Source organism: Lygodium microphyllum, chromosome 5, assembly GCF_053477565.2.
Source record: "Lygodium microphyllum isolate KBCC chromosome 5, Lygodium_microphyllum_v1.1.10, whole genome shotgun sequence".
Taxonomy (NCBI): domain Eukaryota; kingdom Viridiplantae; phylum Streptophyta; class Polypodiopsida; order Schizaeales; family Lygodiaceae; genus Lygodium; species Lygodium microphyllum.
Window position 1 is genome coordinate 70,355,415 of NC_141139.1, and position 21,377 is coordinate 70,376,791.

A 21,377-nucleotide genomic window follows, 5' to 3' on the forward strand; every position below is an offset into this window, starting at 1 on the left:
ACCTTGGGTTGGCAATCCTCTCGGCCTAAAGGGTTGATTAGGTGGTCCAATCACATAAGTTGTATTATTATGATCCATGGAATTGTAATTCATTTGCTTTGAATGAGCTTGTTGTTGCTCTTCACCTATCTTATGTCGACAATTTGTATCTAGATGTCCTGTCTAAAGGCAAAAGGTACAACACGGTGGATGGTCAGGCATTAGTCTTGAAGGCATCGAACACTCTGTAGCCACATGGCCATACCCATGACACTTACCACACCAGATATTGGATCTTGGTGGCTTTGGAGTTGAGCTACTCGAGGATTGTTGTGCACTAGAAGACTGTGTTGTTATCGAATAAATTTCTTTCAAAGGTGCTTGTACTGCACTCATAATCTCCTCCTTCAACTTTTCTAGTGATTTTGCAATAATATCAGATACTTTCGCTTCATCAAGAGGGGATTGAGTTTGCGGCATAGAAGGCATTCCTGTTTGCATCATATAGGTTGGAATAGAAGTGTACGGATTTAAGGGTACATTCGATACATTTGGATTTGCCGTTACTGATGGATTTAAAGGAACGGTCACATAAGACACATTCTTAGATATCCCACTTGAAGTGCTTGGATATTCCATCCAAGGTTCTTCCCACCACCTAGCATGTACTTTAACATTTGCCAACGTAGCTGGCCGTTGTAGGCTAACATGCTGATAAACTTCAGGGTTAAGCCCATCAATAAATTTATGCTTTTGCGTAGGCTCATCAGGAGCTAGATCCATCTTCCGAATAATTATCTCAATACGTTCTATGTAATGTTCAACACTTTTGGTTATTCCTTGAGACAAATAATCCAATTGAAGGGCTAGTCTATCTTGGAAACCTTGTCGTCGAAATTTTTCTAGGAACGCTCTTGATAAGGCCACATAAGTCACTTTATGTTGGGCATCTAGGTTCCCGTACCACCTTGTTGCCTCATCTTTTAATGTTGCATGGAAGATATGAAGCTTTTGGTCATTGTCTACTATCTCATTGGCGACACAAGTCACCTCAAATCTTTGCAAATGCACATCTAGATCCTCGTCCCACAATCCCTCAAATTGCGTGAAATCAGCTAATCTGACTGGATTACGAGCCATTGTTTCTCTCAATAATATCTCTAACCCTAAATCTTGAGTAATATCCAACCACGCAGGTTCCTTAGGCTCCTTAAATAGTTTGCGCAATCCAAAATTCGACTCTAAATACCAATCAAAGGGTGGTTCAATACTCCCTACTTTAGCATTAGCTTCAGTCTCTCTATTTTCGCTACTTTGCCTACTCTTTTCCCGAGTGACACTACTGGTGCCTAAGGCCACTGGATCCCATTGATATGAGTCTACTTCACTTCCCTTTGATGGTGTTCTATTGAATGATATACTAGGCCTAAAAGGTTCTACGTTTGAGTTAGACACAACATCTATTCCCAGATTCAATAATGCATTCACCCTCTCAAGCTTTTCTAATAACCAAGCCTCCTGTCGCGCTGTGCGTTCTCTAGCTCGTTGATCGCGAGCTTCATTTTGCTATCTCCATCTCTCCTTTGAATTCATCCACTATTAATGAAATAGCTTTTACTATCATATACCAAAATTTCACACGTTTTGTTTGAAGCTATAAAGTTAAATTTTTTCTTGCATGCGTGCTTATAAGGTTTAGAATGGTTGGTAACTCTGGGTCTATTTCTCCATTAGGTAACTTTTCTTCTTGCTCAGGAATTAGGCCTAAAATTTCAACAATCTCTCTAATGTCTTTTGTGTCGAAAGTAACTTGTAAACCCAACACATCATCTCATACCACTCTCATAAAAGTTCGATAAAGTGTTACTATAATACCAATCAAAGTGGTATGATACACTAGTTGTATTTATTTCCACTTCATCTATTAACCCAAAGTGCGATGATAATAAAACTATGGTTTGTGCACAATCATTATAACCCCAACTCCAAGAAGATAATTGTTTTACGTCTATAGTTAATTTCGGGCCAAAATATTTACCCCCCTCTACTAAGTTTGTGTCTCTTGCAAAATTCAATATTCTCCTTTGGCAATGTTGGGGCAAGTTCGGAAAATAGTCCCTTAGAAAAGAGACCTCGTATTCACTCATCAATACCTAGGATTTTAATATCCTAGGGAGATCGATCACCCATTCGAGTGCACTTGTATCTCGATAGACGCACCAAAAAACCAGCCAAAGACCAAGCCACCTTTAACCAGGTTGTCAAGCCAACTCCTAGGAGTTGTTGCATTGAATATGTGATATTGATAACTAATTTCTATGATTTATCCTAGCCTTCCTCAATAGTTACGACACTCATTTGTAGTAGTTAAACTAATTTAATATCGAAAACTTAGTAAGTTTGCTCAATCTTGCTCTTCATCTCTATTTCTATACTAGACACTTAAATACTAACCCTAGGATTTTAATCCCTTCGAGAATTAACTTCAAAGCATAAACCCTATAGTTATTTCTAATTTATTTTATTATCAAATCAACTAACATCCCTCAATCCCATAAACTCTAATTTTATTTTTTAAAAAAGTCTTTTTCCAATGTTGGTATAACTTAATACCTCATAAACACTTTTAATTTGCATAAAGTTAGACACATCATTTTTTATATTAATAATGTTCAAACAAATAACATCAAATTGATTTTCTTTTTCTCTAACCCTAAGAACTTTTCATAAAATAGCCAAAACTATATTCTTAGGTTTTCTACAAAAGATCCTAATTTTGGTTGAATTAAAAACATGATTTTTATAAAAAAATAATGTAATGTTAATCCAAAATAACTATTTTTGATTTTTCAGATATAGTAAAAATTTTCCAAAAAATTTTAGAAAAAATTTAAAATACTTTCAAAAATACATAATTCATTAAAAATATCACATTTCATAATTGTTTAATCAAATATTTTATAAAAGTTTACATATATCATTTAAAGCCATTTTAAAGTATTTTTAATAGTTTTTTATTTTTAAAACAAATATAATACCTACATAAATTCTAAAAAATATCCAAAGTTGAAATTGAGGTTCAAAGACATTTTATAAAAATTCCAAACTAAAGAAATATTTATGCAAAATTACTTTTTTTATGTTAAACAAGTTAAGGCACTTACGTGAAGTACGAGATTCGTAATTGCGTCTTTGGGAGCCTTGTCCTTTGTACTCCAGCCAAGGAGAGTCTATCCAATCGTTTCCAACGATGAGCTCATCATTTCCCTCTCTCCGAAGAGATCAATTGGCCAATTGAATTGTTGCAATAGAAATAGCCAATTGTAACTCTTTTAAGACTTAATCTTGATTAAGTCCAAGCTTACGAGCTTAGCTTCCATGGTTTTATGTAGATGACTAAGAGAGAAGAGAAAAGAAAATATCCAAAATGGAGGTAGAAGGAGAAGACATGGTAATGGCTATGGGATAGGCATGGCCTTCAATTTTCTCTTCTTGCTCTCTCCAACTTCAATTGTTTCTTCAAATCCTCTTACATGGACGGCTTGAATTGATGGCACTTCCTTCAGGATGATAGTGTCCCCTTCGTGATGATGGCACCCTCCTCTCTCTTTGGTTTTCTCTCTCTCCCTCTTTATAGGATGGCACACCCTCCTCTCTTTCTCATGACTCTTCAACTTCCACTAACTCCTCCCCGTCCTCTTCTCCAATTGGCTTTTGGACTTCCTCCCCCTTTCCTCTTCCTCTTCCACTTAGTCTTTTCCCCTTCTCCCTCTCTTCATCTCTCACTATGATGTGCCCCCCAGGATGAGGGCGCCCTCTCCTTGGTCATAACCTCTTCAAATCCACATGCAATATTTTTTCTTTTAGTTATGGTTTTTTAAAAACTCATTTCCTAACCTTTAGAACCATAACACATAGAAGAACACCCCCCCTTCTCTTTCAACTAGCATCCTCTCTTACATAATCTTTTTTTGTTAAGCTAAAATGTTAACTCTTCCACCTTCATTATACGACTACCCTCTCTTGCATTTTTGCCTATGAGGTTGCCATTATCAAAATGTTTCCCCTCCTTTGCTCATTTTAACTCAAATACTCATGGTTCCACTAATCGAAAATAATCCTTTCTGATTAGATAAAACTATTGAATTCTACTTAGTATTTTCCTAAGTCCACCCTCTAGAACAAAACTGCTTCGAACTAGGATTTTCTAGTTGTCGGACTACAGAGACACGTCCTCCAAAGACGAAATTACAATCGCATCTGCATTAAATTAATGTGAAAAGTTGGTAACAATATGCCAATTGTATACAATGTCGCTAAAAAGTTTTGCAATGTTAGGCATTGTTTCTAGGTGTTGTCACACTCACACTCCCTCCCTCAAGCACTCACAAGCAAGCAAGAGAAGAGAAGAAGAAGAGTCCACTTTGCCACATACCAAAGAATGAGCTCTCATTCACTTTTTGAACTTTATATACAAAACCCTAAATCCCTTTTGGGCGGTCATCCCCTTGCCCCCCTTTTCTTAGATGCTCGATTGTGGCCTAGGCCCTTTTTCCCATAGTCCTCCTCTCTTCCTAGCTTAGTCCTACCGCCCGTTCATGGTTATAAATTGCACAAGAGGGAGCCTGGAGCTCTTTTATAAAGGTTTTGATTGCGCCTTTATATTTAAAGGTGCACCTTATTGCTTTGGCTTCTTGTGGCTTCCTTGGTTGCATCTTGTACTCCTGGTGGTTGTTCCCATGCTTTTAGATTTCTTCTGGGCCCACTCTCTTGTAGGGAACCTTTTCCTTTTTTCTGCCTTGCACTTTTCCTCTTGATGCCTCGTTTTCCACTTCCTTCACTTTGTAGTAAACAATATGAATTAGTTGTAGTGTGGGTTACACCGAATGAATGGAATAACGAAGAAGATGAGGATTTGTTGTCCTTTGACTTGACAACTCCATTCTTTATCTATCTCTCTCCCTCTCTTCTAATATGGTATCAAAGCTTGGCTTCGCAAGAGTTGGAGTTATGGAGCTAGACTTGATCTTCAGCATGTGAAAAACTTTCAGTTTGTGAGAATTTGTGAGAAACCCTAAAATAGCTTGTTTTTTACAGAAGCTATATCTTATTATAGAAATGGATTTTGGAGAAATGGCTTGGAATCCTCAACCATTTTGACGTGGTCTACAACTTTGCAGAAGAATTTTTTTCCCAAATTCTGCACAGATTTTGAGATATTCAACATAGACTTGTGTAGACTAGTTGTTTACTACAGTGGTTGGATATCACTCTCATTTTGACTTGAGATGTTAGTAAAATGTTTGGAAAATGCTTAAGAATGCCTATGGATGGTGAACATTGATGTATTGGAGCTCATGGTTGATATTTTGCTGCTATACCTCACTGGTCAAGGACTGAAGACATTAGTTTATGCTTGACAATGACTATAGATTTATTATTTACATGCTGTGGATGCTTCCATATTGCAATGTATGATGTTTAAGCATTGTTTGCTTAGTTTAAGCTAGTTTACTACTAGTTATAGTAGACCTTATGCTAGTTACTATTCTTGGCAAGGATCTCCTTCATGTTTGCATGATATATATGCAATTAATGATGCTTATATGGACATGTGTTGAAGCTAGGATGCTATGGTGATGTATTAACATGTTTTTGGACCGATTTGAGCTTGTGCTTTGCTCAATTGCTCAATTTTAATTGTCATTTTACTACTATAATATAGTATACAACCAGCATTTATTTGGGATATGTTATGCCAAAAGTGATTTGATGACATTCAAGTATGTCCATTGGATGTATTTATATCTTGGTTGTCATGTACACATATGGGGATGTTTGTGGAATGCTTTGAGTTGCAAATCTGATTTAAATATGATATTTTGGAGCTTGATTACATTGCTATTGGCTATGACAAATACCTTTGGCTTATGTTATTATGAGTAGTAAATGCATACTCATACTGGACTATAGTTGAGCTTACTTGATCTTATATGTCTTGAGTAGTTGATGCTTGTTGGAATCTTGGTTGTGAAATATTTGCAACTATAGCTAGTAAATTGTGATAAATCTTTTTAGACTATTGAAGGCATTGCTATTCCCTAAGCAGACAACCACCTTACTACTCTGAATAGTTGATTATAGCATCATGGAAAATGCAATGTGTACATGTAGTATTATCCAAATTGTGGGGGAGAAATTGGATAATAAGAATTTTTTGTTGTGAAAGTTTAGAATGCAAAACTTCGTAATTGGAAGAGGTTATTGGGACTTATGTATTGGAGATGAAGCTGAACCAAAATTGCCAGATAGAAATCTAACTTCTCAGCAACAACAAAGAGCTCATAGACAGTAGATGTAAAGAGTAGTAAAGTCCTACATTGGTTATCATTAATCATATCAGATACTATGGCAATGCAGATCACCGAGTGTCAATCTCCAAAAAATGCATGGGAGATTCTTATGAAAAATTATGGAAATGTAACACATGCAAGGAAAATTCAGCTCAAGCAATAGTTTAATAACATGACTAGAAATGGTAGATGTATACACACTTACACCATTGAAATTAACACAAATTGCTAATTAGCTTGCTTCTATAGGAACAAAGGTTGAGGACCATGATATGGGTGGAGTTACCTTGAATGGTTTGGGTAAAGAGTACAATGCCTTTGACAAATCTATTTCTGTAAGATCAGAACCCCCTGATTGAGATGAATTGCTTGCATTCTTGCTGCATGAAGAAGTCAAACTTGGGTTGAATACAAGTTTAAGTACATCTTAGAGAAGAGATACTATCTTTTACTCTAGTCAAAGAGCTAGAGGTGGCGGGTTCAAGGAGCCTATCAAGGTCACGGTGACACTTGAAATCACTATGGGCAACATTAACAAAATGCTTGGTACAATGAAAATGCACAAGGCCAAAGAGGATCTGGATCCTTCAGAGGCAGGGAGAGATCACCTAGAGATAGAGGTGGTTCTTGGTTCTTGACAATCTAATGATCAATCGATTAGAGAAAAATATTGTCATTATTATTATAGCTATGGTCATATAGCAAAAGGCTGTCATAAAAGGTAGGCTAACACAAGAGTAAAAGGCAAACAACATAGTAATTATGATGGTTTAGCTTCATGGTATGGAATTCCAAATGTGGCTATTTCTGATGAACCAGCCAATAATACTCATGTTGAAGTTTATCTTTCTGCTAGTACTACTGTGAGTAGACCTATAAATGATATGTCTTCTATGGTTAATTCCGGTCACTTGTCCAGTCATGGTTCTATGTCCATTGAGACACGGATATGTCAATGAGGGGGAGATTAGATAAAGGCAAAGGGAAGATGCTTGGAGATGTTATTGGTGAAAAGTGGGAGGATCAAAGCTTGCTTGGAAGTGAGTTATGGTGGAGAGCAAGAGCAAGAAGAGAGAGAGACAGGAATGGGATCCAACAGTCACAATGTGTGATTAGGCCTTCCTTTATTCAAATTGTCACTAAAAGAATAGAAATAAAGTGATGGTCATGGGCGCCCGCCACCTGCAGTGTGCAGTGGCGAGTACTGTCAGTGTAGTAATACACATGTGGCTAGGGAAAGGCACCTTTACCCCCAACAACCTTCCACTTAAAGGTGAATCTACCCCAATGAGGAGTGAAAAGAAAAAGAAAAGACAGTACAATGTACACATGTACAACAGGATGAGGAAAACATCATCTCATCCAACACCCATCAAGCTCCTGAGGAAGGCAAAGCGCTCAGTAGTGAGGCTTTTTGTGAGAAGATCTGCAGGATTTTTGTCAGTGGAGATCTTGACAAGGTCAACAAACTTGACCTCCAGACCCCATGTATGAAGTGATACCTCACCTCAATGTGTTTCGTCTTTGCATGGAAGACCGGATTCTTGGCTAGTTGAATAACACTCATAGAATCCGAATGCAGCATAGGTATAGTATCAATCCCAAGGTCATGAACCAAATGGCCCAACCATACAGCCTCCTTGCAAGCCTAAGTGCCGCAACATACTCGACCTTAGTGGTAGAGAGAGTCGTACACTTCTGAACCCTAGACATCCAAGAAATAACACTTCCAGCATAGGTAAAGACATAGCTGGAAGTCGACTTCCTACTATCTGCATGTCTTGCATAATCGAAGTCTGTATAGTCCATAACTCCTGTATCCTAGCTGTTATAGCAAATACACATATCTGTTGTGCCCTTCAGATATCTCATGATACCCTTTACGGCATCCCAATGCTTTTTGCCAGGTGTAGCTATATAGCATGCCACAACACCAACTGCAAATGCAATATCTGGAGATGAGTGGCTATCATGACATATATCAAACTGCCCACTGTTGATGCATAAGGGATCTTGGCCATCTTTGCTCTTTGATCATTCGTCTATGGACAATCAGCCTATGAAACCTTCACATAAGAAGGTAATGACAGCCAATAGGCTTTACGTCCTGCATGTGGAAATGCTCAAGGACTTTATGAATATGCTCCCTTTGTGAGAGGTAGAGTAGTCCCTGATGCCTGTCACGCTTAATGCGCATACTAAGAATGTAAGAGGTCTGTCCCAAATCTTTCATCTCAAAGCTCTTCTTAAGCTGAGATTTAAGAGCATCCAGCTCATCATGAGCTTTCCCTACTATTAACATATCATCTACATAAAGTGCCAAAATAAGCAATGAGCCATCACGGGCTTTGCTTGTGTAAAGACATGGATCCATAGCACTCATGTTGTAGCCCTATGACTGCATAAAGGCATCAAACTTATGATACCACTCCTTAGGTGCCTGCTTCAAGTCATAAACATTTTTCTTCATCTTGCACACTAGGTGCTCCCTACCAGGTTCTGCAAAGCCCTTAGGCTGCTCCATGTATATCTCATCATGCAAATCCCCATGCAAGAATGCAGTCTTGACATCCATTTGGTACAAGTCTAAGTCAAGCTGCGCGACTAAGGCCAAAATCAAGCGTAGGGTGGTCAAATCAAGTGTAGGGTGGTCATCTTAACCACAAGAGAAAAAATTTCATCAAAGACAACTCCATACTCCTATTTAAAACCCTTAACAATAAGTTTTGCCTTATAAGCCGGCTTGGGGTTTCCAGGGGTACTTTTCAGCTTGTACACCCGTTTACATGGCAAAGTCTTCTTGCCCTGAGGCAATGCAACCAAATCCCAAGCCATATTCTTGTGCATGGAGTCTATCTCATCTACATAGTCCTCTCCCAGGAGTGACTGTCACCCCTACGCATAGCCTCATCATAGGTGAGAGACTCTCCTGCATATGTAACCAAGACATAATGTATCGAGGGCTCAAATTTATCAGGTGGACATCTATCTCTAGTAGACTGTCTCACGGTAGGCTCTGCGGCCAGTCCAACACCCTGGCCATGTGTACCAACTGCTGCTACAAGCTGTCCAACTAGCTGTGCAGGAGCACGTGGCTCCTCCTAGAATATAACCATGTGTATCTCTACCACCTTCTCAAGCTACATATGCATCTTGTCTTCATTGAAGACTACATCATGGATGCGGATGAATTTTTGAGCTTGCAGATCCCAAAGGCGGTAACCCATCTCACCTGCATCTCCATAGCCAAGGAAAATGCATTTGACACTCTTAGGATCCAAGTTAGTACACTTGCCTTTGGGCACATGGCACAATGCTTCACATCGAAAGACACATAGATGCACATAAGACGGAGGTTTCCCGGTCCATACCTCCTCTGCAACCTGTAAATCCAAACCACTAGAAGGTGATCTATTTATGACATGCACAGTTGTACTAACTGCCTCAGCCCAAAAGCTCTGTGGTAAGCCTGCATGGCTAAGAATATTGCATACACGCTCCTAGATAGTTCTATTCATCCGCTTAGCCAAACCATTCTGGGGTGGGGTATAGGGGGTGGTCGACTAACACTTAATACCCCTCTCGTCACATAGTTGCTCAAAAGCACGTGACACATATTCTTCCCCATTGTCAATCCTAAGGCATTTCGGCCTATGCCTAGTCTGGTTTTCAACAAATGCAAGCCATCCCTGAAATACAGCCAAGACATATGACTTAAGCTTAATGGGGTAAGCCCAGACTTTACACGAAAAATCGTCAATGAACATCACAAAATACTTTGCACCACCCATATATTGATAGGGCATGGGCCCACATACATCTGAATGTACCAATGCCAGGGGCTCACTCATGCATGTCCTACCAGATTTCTTATGCGTATTCCTAGTCTGTCTTCCATAAGGACAATGCTCACATGAATCAAAACATGCATAGTCAAGGGGCGGTAAGTACTACAAATCAGAAATCATTTTCATTCTCTTCAAGGACATATGGCCCAAACGGGCATGCCAATGAGATACATGTGGGATGGAACCCACTGACAAAACATGGTCAACAGAGGACCCATCAACTAGAAGAGGATAGAGGTTGCCAGCTTTGGCACCTCTAGCAAGCACAAGTTTTTCACAGGTGATCTTCCAGGCAGAATTCCCAAATGAAACATGAAACCCAACATCATCAAGCTGCCCTCTTGCAGACAAGACTGTGTGTAAGTGTAGATACATGACATACATCCTATAACATAAAAGTATTACTAGTAGAGAACTGTAGCCGTACATCCCCAATGCCAACAATAGCAAGTGACATGTCGTCACCCAAGCGAACTGAACCAGAGACAATGCGGTAGGAGTGGAACCACTCACGACATTGTGTAACATGAAATGAAGCACCAGAATCCAAAAGCTACCACTGCGCATACATAGAGTGAACATATCGGTCAATGACGTAGCATCACAAGAACTAGTTGCAAGTATTTACTCCCCATCAGAGTCATCAGTCTGCATGATGTTTATCTCCTCGATTTGCACACTAGATTTTGCAGGCATAATGCTGCGATCAGAAGACTTTTCCTGTACTTTGTCTTTCCCCTTCTCTTTGCGCTTCTCATCGCGCAACTCATGATACTGTGGGTGTATATGACCCTTCTTGCCACAATGATGACATGTCACATTAGCATTTCTCCCACGCAACGCTGCACGACTTACCACACGCGGCTTAGACCTAGACTTCTACGAGTCAATGCCACGGCCATTCCCACGGTCATTCTTGCCATTACCATCTCTGCCTCTAACAGTCAAGCATACGACACACGAGAGTCATCCAAGTTCTTACGGTTGATCTCTTCTTACAGAAGAGCACACTCTATATCAGGCAAGTTCAAAATAGTAGTAGGAGCACATAAGGCAGTGCAGAATACATCCCATGACTCACTTAGAGTCCCAAGCAAAAACAATGAAGTAACCTCATCATTAAAGGTAATACCCTGTGAAGTCAAGTTCTCGAGAATAGCATGGAACGGGCTCAAATAAGTAGACATTGTCATATTCTCCTTCATGCGCAGGTCTATAAGCTGCTTCAACCAATACATCTAACTTGCTGGACTTTTCTTATCATAGAGGTTCTTAATTTGATCCCAAAGCTGCCAAGCACTCAGTGCTTCCTCAACCACATTGTAATGCACTTGTTCAGTGAGAGAAAAGATGAGGGTGGACTTGCATAACTCATCAAGCTCATCCCATTCATCATTCGTCATCAGTCATAGTTTCAAGCTGCTCACCATGCATCCTTGGTGGCTTTATTTGTGATTTCTGCACCAATACCTACCAAACTTGGCTCTTCCAATAGGCATAATTTGTACTATCAAGCTTAATGATGTTGAAGATAGCATTGTTAGTGGAAGAAGAACCCATAATGCAGTCCAAAACAATGACTACTTCCTGTTTTCTACTGTAAACAGCCAAAAATACCACCAAAATCAAGGCAAAAGGACCACAAACTGATAGCTAATGATGCTGCCACCAAGTACCATCAAAAGTACATAAAATCAGGATGATTCAGTATGAAAATTCCACTTCATTCCATACATAACTGCTTGCTGTAATAAATTATAGCTAGGTACAATGAGAGAAAACTATAGGCAAAATCAATTCACCAAGCCAACCACTGACAGTCAAAGCATAACCAACATCAAGCGGGCATAAATCAACATATGAAAGTCATACAGACATCGAGCAAACACCCAAGCATGTCAAACAAATCTGTCAGTAAGTTGGCACACCCCCTGTGTAATAGGGCAAAGTGTACACAACACTGGCAATACCTAACACAAAGAGGTGTATGATCAGGGTGTGAGAAGCCCAAATCAGCCCAAGTACATGTATGCGGACCATGACATATCAACCATGTAACATCCAAGCAAAGAAGATCCCAGTCTCAGAAGACTCAAAGCTCAATAGTCTCTCCTCCTCTCTTTGAATCCTACTGGAGTTTGTTTCAAGTGTGTTAGCTTGTCTTGTATGAATTATTAGAATTTTCCAAAATTTCAATCTTATTTGTTTGTTCAAAAATATTTATTTGTGCAATTATTAATGCTTCTTTCATTTCGTGCATTTGAGCAATGTATAAGACGTAGAGCATAACCTCATATGGCAGCTAATCATCCTTTCATAACCTTCTCCAACATATCTTATGTAGTCATGAATACTAAAAAAAGGAGGAGTTTTACATGTGGAAGGGTCCTTGGGATAAATAATTCTATCCACCCACAAATCTATATGCTTGTTTCCTTATAATCACAACATGTTGGCCTTGAACTCATCTATTAGTACTCAATGATAACATGTTATGCATACGCCTCTTGCTATATATGCAGGAGGGATGGGTCATAATCTTATGCATTTAGCTTAGGGCTATGAACCCTATTTTTTCTCCTTGGAAATGAGCATTTTATTGTATATTTTTACTATTTCGGGGAGGGATGTGTAGATGCTATTTTGTTTTATTTCGTTAGGCCAAGAGGCTCGATTAGTTTTTGTAGAGAAATGCTTTATTTTATTAGGCCAAGAGGGCCAATTGTCTGTTTAGTACAGGTGCGGTTAATGGTTTCTTGTTTTAGTTCTGTGCTAGGCAGGTTCAAAGAAGAGCTTGGAAGGAGCCTTTGTTGCATGGAGCTGCTTGTGGCCCTATCCAGGTGATATCTCTCCTTTACAAGTACCGTGTTTTTATGCATATGTGTCTGTGTGCTTGTAGTGGATTTTTTTTTTCTTATTGGGGATCGGCGTCCAAGCCATGAAGTCCCAGGTTTAGGTTCGGTCTGTCCGAGGGGAGGTCTGAGTAGTCGTTGCCTCCTGTGAAGACATTGCCAGGCATCGAAAGACCTGTTTTAGAAGGCCATTCTAGTGACCTTACTCTGCTAGCCTGCTAGGCAGCCGTTTTAGGAGTTCTTGTTAGTTGTGAGGCAGTTAGAGAAGCCTGCCGAAGGAAAAATATGATGATAGAGAGGAAAAAAAAACCCTGAATATCTCAAAGAAAATAAATATATACAAAGGTGTGTAAAAAGGGGTTCTAGCCCCTATAAAAATAGAAAAGAAAAGAAAGGAAAATTTATAAGCAGTTGATCATCGCCTAGTGAAGGCCTGGTAGGTTCCTGGGGACGAGTCAGACCCGGGGCCGATGCCTTGTCTTCCTAGGGGTGGCATCTTGCTAGAAAAGAAGAAAGTAAGGAAGGTTGGAGCAAAAATAAAAGTGAGTGTAAAAAAAGGATTAAGTGTCACCTTGCGAGGGCTTGGTAGGTTCTTGGGTACTGAGACAGGACCTGAGGCCAATGCCCTGTTCTCCTTGGGTCACTATGCTCAGCTCCCTCCTTTTTACACGCTCAAGTATGGAAGAATAAAAACCTAAAAGAAAAAATATGTTAATAGAAAATACTTCTTGATCAAGCTATAGGAGTCCTCGCCTAGTAGAAGCTCCTGGTTGTGTTGTTCTTAGTTAGGTAGGTAGTTCAGACCACCACTTAGGGCAACCTCTTTGATAGTTCTTTTTAGTTTGGCCGTGTTGGAGCAGTTGGTTAGTGACTAGCTTCAGGCGTTCTATCAGATTATGCTGGGCCTACTCCTCGTGGATTTCATGCCTTGGTTTTGTCGGGGGGTAGGGTGAGCATTGTGCTGTGTTTTAATATATACCTATTTTGTATTAGCTTGATGCTTCCTTTGGTTGTTTTGTGCAGATCTATTGTGGGATTCGACGGGCTGAGTTGCCCTATCCCGTGGTCGCCAATGAGAGTAGAGTTTTGAGCCCAAGATGTGCCTAAAATTTGCCAAAAAATCTAAAATTTAGGGGAAAAATATTTAACATCGAAGGCGACAGTTGCAGCTAGGACGATTTTAAGCACCAAGTGAAAGACGACTTTTAAAAGGTGCCCGAGCGACACTTGCGTATTTTTGATAATTTTTTTGATTGCCGTGTGGGATGATAGGAGCTGCCAGTTAGTGTGGGATGTCAAGCTGGATGCCTAGGATTTTTCAAAGCTCGAATCAGAGCCCGGACGAGGAAAAGGCCACAAATTGGACAGGATACGAAAAGGTGGACAACTTTGAGGACCAAAGGGGGGGGTGCCCTTTGGGACCTTTGATCCCCCCCCTAAAATTTTGGATGAAAAAAATGTGAGAAAATTGTGAGGACATGGCGACAGCACGTAGGCGAAAATTGCGCCCTCTCTCCTCATGATGGTGATTCCTGGTGGCTGTGAAGAACCCATCCAACTGACAATGCACGGCATCTTTTCTCTCTTTGCTAACTCTATCACCGGTCTTCACGCGAGGAATGGCTGTTTGGATGAAGAGAATAGATTCTAGTCTTTCTCTCTCCTCCCCCTCTCTCTTCTCTATGGGCTGTTCATGTGTATCATCTTGATGAAGGAACTAGGGAAGGAGAATGAAGAAAATGGTGATGGAAATTGATGGAGATGCTGAAGATTCAAGTATAGTATTGGATTGAGAGCAATGGAGGGTCTGTTTGCTGGTTATGCATTCATTCAAGGCGTCTCGGGTTACGTAAAAACACGGTATGATAATTTTTATGAAGAAAATGAAGGATTTTTGATAGTTTATGATGATAATTATGTTCTTATTGGATGAAAATTTGTTTGTGTGCTGTTTGCAACATGAGTAATTGCTGTTTATTAGAAAATTTTAGTTTTGCAATGATTTACATGCTCTAATTAATTCTCGTAAACCCGAAATGCGATTTTTAAGTGGCAAAATGACAATTTTGCCATTTCGGGTGGGTAAAAAGTGTTCCCATGGGGGAAAAATGGAAGATAAATTGAATGTTAGTATGTTGAAGTGATTGGAATAAGAAAAACTAGAAAATAGTATATTTTATTGTCAAATAAATCAAGAAAATAGGAAAAATAAGGAAAAAATAGAAATACGTCTTGGAAAAATAAGAAAAAATATAAGGATTATTTGTGGATGTATGGTAGTGGTAAAGCATGAGGTTTAGCCTCAGTTTGCCCTATCTCTTTGTCAAAGTTTGTGATTTATTGCTTTTTCTACATCAAAATATGACAAAATGAACCTCTACACCTATGCAACGAAAGCAATACTTAAAAGTAGGGGGTTGGGAGGTTTGAATGGTGTGATTTGCGTGCTGATTGTTGTTGATTTTTTGATGCATATCATGTCATAGAGTCTGTGTGTTTTAATTAAGAGGATAGTAGCACGAGTGTTATCTCGGTGCTATCCTTTCATCACCGCAACGGGTTAGGGAATAAGCATTAAGAAAGCCTGGTTGTGCACAAGCACGTTGCTGATTTGAAAATGATGTTTGAGCACTTTAGGATCATTCACTTTGCATGTGCATGAAACCATGGTATCGGAGTAAAAAAAAGTGGATGCATAGCACCTGTTTTCAATGACAATGACCTACGCTTGAGTGTGGAGAGGCATCCTAAGCTATAGGATAGACGTTCGGTTCTTGGGGAACTATTTAGTGAGGACACATGGTATATCCTGGTTTCGAAATGAAAGAGTGGACTTTGTTCGTTTGTTGTATATGTTGAGCAGCGCATCAAGGGGCTAATCCCTGTAATGTAGGAGAACTGCAGTGGGGCCGCGGTGTTTCTACCGAGAGGTTGCCTCCCATGTATGTGATTATCGTGGTATTTATTGCCAATGTGTATAGGTTCTCCCTCTGTGGAGTTTATAGAAAGGGAAACGTTGGACTACAAAACTATAAAACCATAAATGCATAGATTAGGCTTTAGGGCAGTTTGTCCTTTAGCAGTGGATAGACGCTCCTAGTCTACGAGGCCATGAGGGTGTGTTTGTTTGTTATGAGCATGAGGTCCGACTAGTGCCATAGCCAGTGCCGGCCCATTTCAGCTCCCATCCTTAGGAAGGGGGCAGTGGGATGAGTTCTTCCTCTTGAGGTCCCACCTCAAAACTTGTTCCTTTCTCTTCCTCTTGTATGTTCTCCTGTTGTACTTCTTCAAGCGAACCCTAGGGCATCCACTTCTTGTGGGGTCAAGCCTGCCCTTAGTAGATGGCTCCTCTATTCTTCGAGGCTGAGGCTGACACCCAGTGGTTGCATTGGCATATGCAATCCTACTCTCAAAGCCCTACGAGCAATGCCAAGCTTCCTCTTCAATGGTTCAACAACCTCTCCTTCTTCTGTTAGAGTGATATCCGGGATTGTGTTAAGGAAGGCACGTGGGTCTCTAGGCTCACTTGAGCGGCCTTTGCCTTGCTCCCTGCTAACACTTTATCTCATTTTGCATGGGCCAGACGGCGCACCAAGTCCTTGACTCTTCTTTGAATATGATTAGCCCAATCTTCTGCTCTTCTTTTCATTTCTTCAAGACTCTTCCCTTGCCTTTGAGCTAGGACCATCAGTGATTGCTCTTGATCTTCAATTTCTCTCTCCAACCTCTTTTGCACCTCCTGCCCCAAGGTTGCCTCTTTTTTCAAAATTTCTATCTCCCTTTGATACATGCATGCCCTTTCCTCTCGTGCTGCTTCTAGCAGCTTTGTGGTGTCTTGGACATTCATCATTTCTTCTTGCAACTCTTCATACAACTTTGCCAACTCATCGATACATGGTTGCCTCCTCACGAGGTTCTTTTTCCCCTCAGTGAGCCTTGCTTTCCACTTTCCTTCTTCGTTCTCCTTAGCTTTGAGCTTTACCTTCAACTCATGTATTTCTTTTTGGCACATATCTACTTGGTAGGTCTTCTCTAATTGGAACGCCGCCATAGACTCCTTTTGGGACTCCAACTCAACCATTTCTTTGCTTTGTCTAATTGCAAGAGAAGCTCTTGGACGTACTCATCATAGTTTGTAGGTGGCATCATCATTGTGGGAATGGAGGTCGTGAAGGTCTCCACCCTTTGCCTCTTAGGGTCCTGTCTTGACTCGGCGTCTGCTGCTGTCGGTCTCTTAGTTCCTGCCTCGGGAGTTCCTTCACCTACCCCTTGGGCCATTTCCTTATTCACCAAGAATTGCACCCAGGCCAAGATGTTGTTGACATCAATTTTAGGTGTGGAGCCTTGGGTGGTTGTGGTTGTAGGGGTGGTGGTGGGCACTAGGAGGAGAGTAGGGATGGGATCCATTAGGCAGTTGCCCTTGCCTTCTTTCACCGAAGGTGGCATGATCTTTGGAACTTGGGCCATCATCTCATGGTGGTGGGCTCATGGCACTGAGCTCATCCTGTCTACCAAGCACTGCTATTCTATTGACATGCGCATTGCTAGTGCAATGTCCTCTTCTTCCTTCATTCTCAATTCTTCCTCTCTTTTAGCTACCTTTCTCCTTCTCTCTTGTTCGGTTATCTTTGATTCTTCTTTTAACCTCTCTGAATCCTCCTTTTCCTTCTTTTTTCTTTATTTCTTCACTTTCTTAGATTCTTTCTTAGCCTTTTCTAAGTCTTCCTTCTCCTTTTTCTTATCGCTTTCTTAGATTATTTCTTAGCCTTTTCTAAGTCTGACTTCTCCTTTTTCCTACTTTCTTATTCTTTCTTCGCTTGTGCAGTCTTTTTCTTTGCTTTCTTAGCCCTTCCACGGCTAGATTGTGTTTCCTTTTCCTCCTCTTTGTCACTTACTGTTCTTTCACTGGATTGCTCTCGTTCATGGTGGGTAGATGACCTGTCTTCATCAATTCCTTCTTCTTCTTCATTTTGTGCCTCTTTCACTACCTCTTGGATAAGAGCAATCAACACACCACCATATCCAATGAACGAGGCTTTTGATGATAATTTCTCTCTTTCAGTTCCTGCCTTTGTGCTGGGGATTCCCCGCCAACCGGTTTGCTCTCCCTAGGGTTAGTGCCTTGGCTGATTGGTCAATCATTTTTCTCACATACCCATTCCAATCAACCTCATCCAATGAATGGGCTGCTAGGCTCTCGAACATGGGCACACTGATTCTGTGCATAAGCGAATTATACCTTTGGGTAGAGAACATGGAGTGGATGACTTTTTCCTAAAGCCTTACTTCTAGATCTGGGATGTCTTGGATGATGATGCCATCATTGGTTAGAACTTGGTCCTTCTTCATGTTCAACATGGCATAGACATCCCTTTTGGACCTCCTTTCCACTTTGTGATCTAGCCCTAGTGCCTTCTCCACCAAGGATTTACTCAACTGGACATGTACCTGCTTGGCTTCTTCTCCTCTTTTGACTGTCACAGTGCCACATTCTCTTTCGAGATCGTAGGTTCTCAAGAACTCTATGCACTTAGTGTGTTCAATTTTCTCGACATATTTAGCAAGATTGTAGTGTTTCACAACTCTTTTGGCAGCCTCCTCCTTGGCCACAATTTCTTCAATGTTGTGGATAGTTCTGAACTTTAGCTGGTTGTAGGCACGATTATAAAGGGAGATGGGGTACTTTGCCCTTTCTTCTTCTGTGAATGGAAGCCAATGGCATGATCTCGCTGTGCTGCCATTTTGAGTTCTTGCCATGATACCATAGTTTACCATTAGTCTCCTTTTAAGATGATTTCTTGTTGAAAGGTAAGCATGAATTGATTATGCTTCTATGAAAAGAATAAAATGCTTAAGTGTATAAAAAGAGAAGTAGTCCATTCACTCCAAAAAAAAATTATGATACTTTTCCTCAGTCACAAGTTGATTTTCATCCACTCTTTTCTGCTTTTGGACATTGATTGAGGTTTTTTTCCCTGCAAGTTTCATTTGCCTTACATGTTTGATTCACCTTACCCCCTCCCCTTTGGAATTGAGAAGAATCCTTCCTAGGATTAAGGTTCGAGAGGTCAAGGGCATTCAGCGCGTGCTTGCGGTGTTTTACTTTCGCATGAGCCAAGCATAGAAGTTTGGATTATATTCTAGATTAGCATAGCGGTCCATGTCAAAAGGACAGATGCCTACTTGAGTGATGTAGGTGAGAACATCTGTGAGGAAGTCATCAGAGTGGATTTGATTGGCAATGTATAACTCCTCCTTAGTCAAAATTTGATCTAAATACGGGTTGGTTAGGAGGTGCTCTTCTAGGGTTCGGTTACAAATGGTGGTTAACACCTTATAAGAGGTTGGAGCTACATACGTGGGGTCATACTTCGAGGTTTTGATGGCACAATGTTGCTCAGAGTTAGTCATGATTTGGTAGCCCTCTTGCTTCGAAGGGCATACCATTTCCTCAAGAAAGAGGAGTCGTTGTTAGAACAATCTACTTCAACTCCTCAATTTCTTGGTCGGCGGCAAGGATTATGATGAGGCATTGATTTTGTGCGTGTTCTTGGGATATGTCGGTGGCAATTAATTCCTACATTTCATGGGGAGCCTTAACAAATAAGAATTTGGATTCCTCCCATGAGTAAGGTAGCATACATACCCCGATTTCTAAAGGCTTGTCAAGGTAGCGTACGTACCCCCATTTCTAAAGTCTTGTCCAAAAGACCTAGGTCAAAGTGTGGTAAATGTGGCGTCCAACCACGAAGGTAGGCGACCAAGTCATCCCCCCTATTTTCAGCAAAGTCCACGGCCAAAGTGAGAATTGATCTTCATTTTGTAAGAGTGTCCAAGGCTTGAAAAAGTGGTTGGGGTTTGATTGAACTAGATATGGTTCTGTCTTTAGTTGCTTCCGAGGTTGTGGTTGGGCTTCTTGTGTAATGTGCTTGGTTGGAGTTGCGGGTGCCACACTACTAGATGTCTTAAGGGCACTAGTAGGACTGGTTTGAGACAGCTTGTTAGTGGCATGTTGTTGTGGCTTTGGTTGATGGATCTGTTTAGGCTCTATTGGCTTATGCGTTTGAGGTTCGATGTGTTTTGTAGCCTGAGTTGTTTGTGGCATTGGTGCTTTTTTTGCCACATGGCTTGGTGTGGTCAAGTTTGAGGGTAGCGTTTGAGTAGGGTCTTGGCCATCTTAGCTTTAGGTACCCAAATCCAGGTGTTATCCTCATAGTAGCCTTGTGCTTGCTAAGGTTTTGGGAACCCATTGCGGCTTGTACCTCGCCTTCAACACATACTCATTGACAGACATTTTCCCTTTCTTCAAGGCATTCAACTCTTGCTTGAGTTGAATCTTTTGTGCCTTTGTATTTACTGAAAACATGTTCTCAAAAATTGTCCAAGCTGCATGTGAAGTTTTTGCATTCCTAATATGTCCCAACATTGTATTATCAATGACTGCAGATAACCAGTATATCACCTTTTTGTCTTTCACATTCCATTCTTTCCATGCTTTTAATTCATTTGCAGTCGGAGGGATACCCAGCTCTGGTTCCTTTTCTTTACTTGAAACAAACTCATAAAGGCCCTTTCCAATGAGGAAGTTTGTCACACGAAACTCCCATGAAGGGTAGTTCTTGTCGAGCTTCACAATAATGGGATTTCCATTGTTCTCTACCATTATCACAAAAAGGGATACAACACAGCAAGCTAGTCTTCTGCAGCCTTTCACAACTAGTGCACAACAATACACTAAGCAACCTTTTTCACTGATTGCTCAATAGTATATGTAATCTGCAACTTGTTTATAGATGAACCTTATGTTTGCTTCCTGGAAAACACCTCAAAAATTACATATGCAAAATCTGTAACCTGTACACCCACTTCCGGTCAATACAGTCGAAATCACGATGTATCCTGAAACTGTTGTCCGCAACCTTGCGGCTCCAAATCGGGGCCTGAAATGGCCTTAGATGTCCAAAATAACTATGAGAAAACTCCAAAGGACTTATTTGCAGAATATATAGTACTTTGCTCGCACACCAAATCTCACATCAATCTGGGATTTTCACTCTACCCTGCTTCTAGTGTCTCCACAGGCACTATCCAAGAGAGAGAGCGGAAGAATGGGAGAGCTTCTTACCCCTTGCTTGCTTGCTCAAACCTTGCTTCTTCTCTTTCACTTCAGCCTTCAAAATCAACCTCTCTCAGTGGCGCGGCTTGAATACCATGTCGAGAATCGCGTGGTGGGGGGACTTGCTTGAGCTGTTGTGCCAAACACACACTGTATACACAAGAGGAAGCTCACTCAAGAACACAAAAAGAGAGATGGAGGCCAAAACGTTTTCTTGCTGATTTCTTCT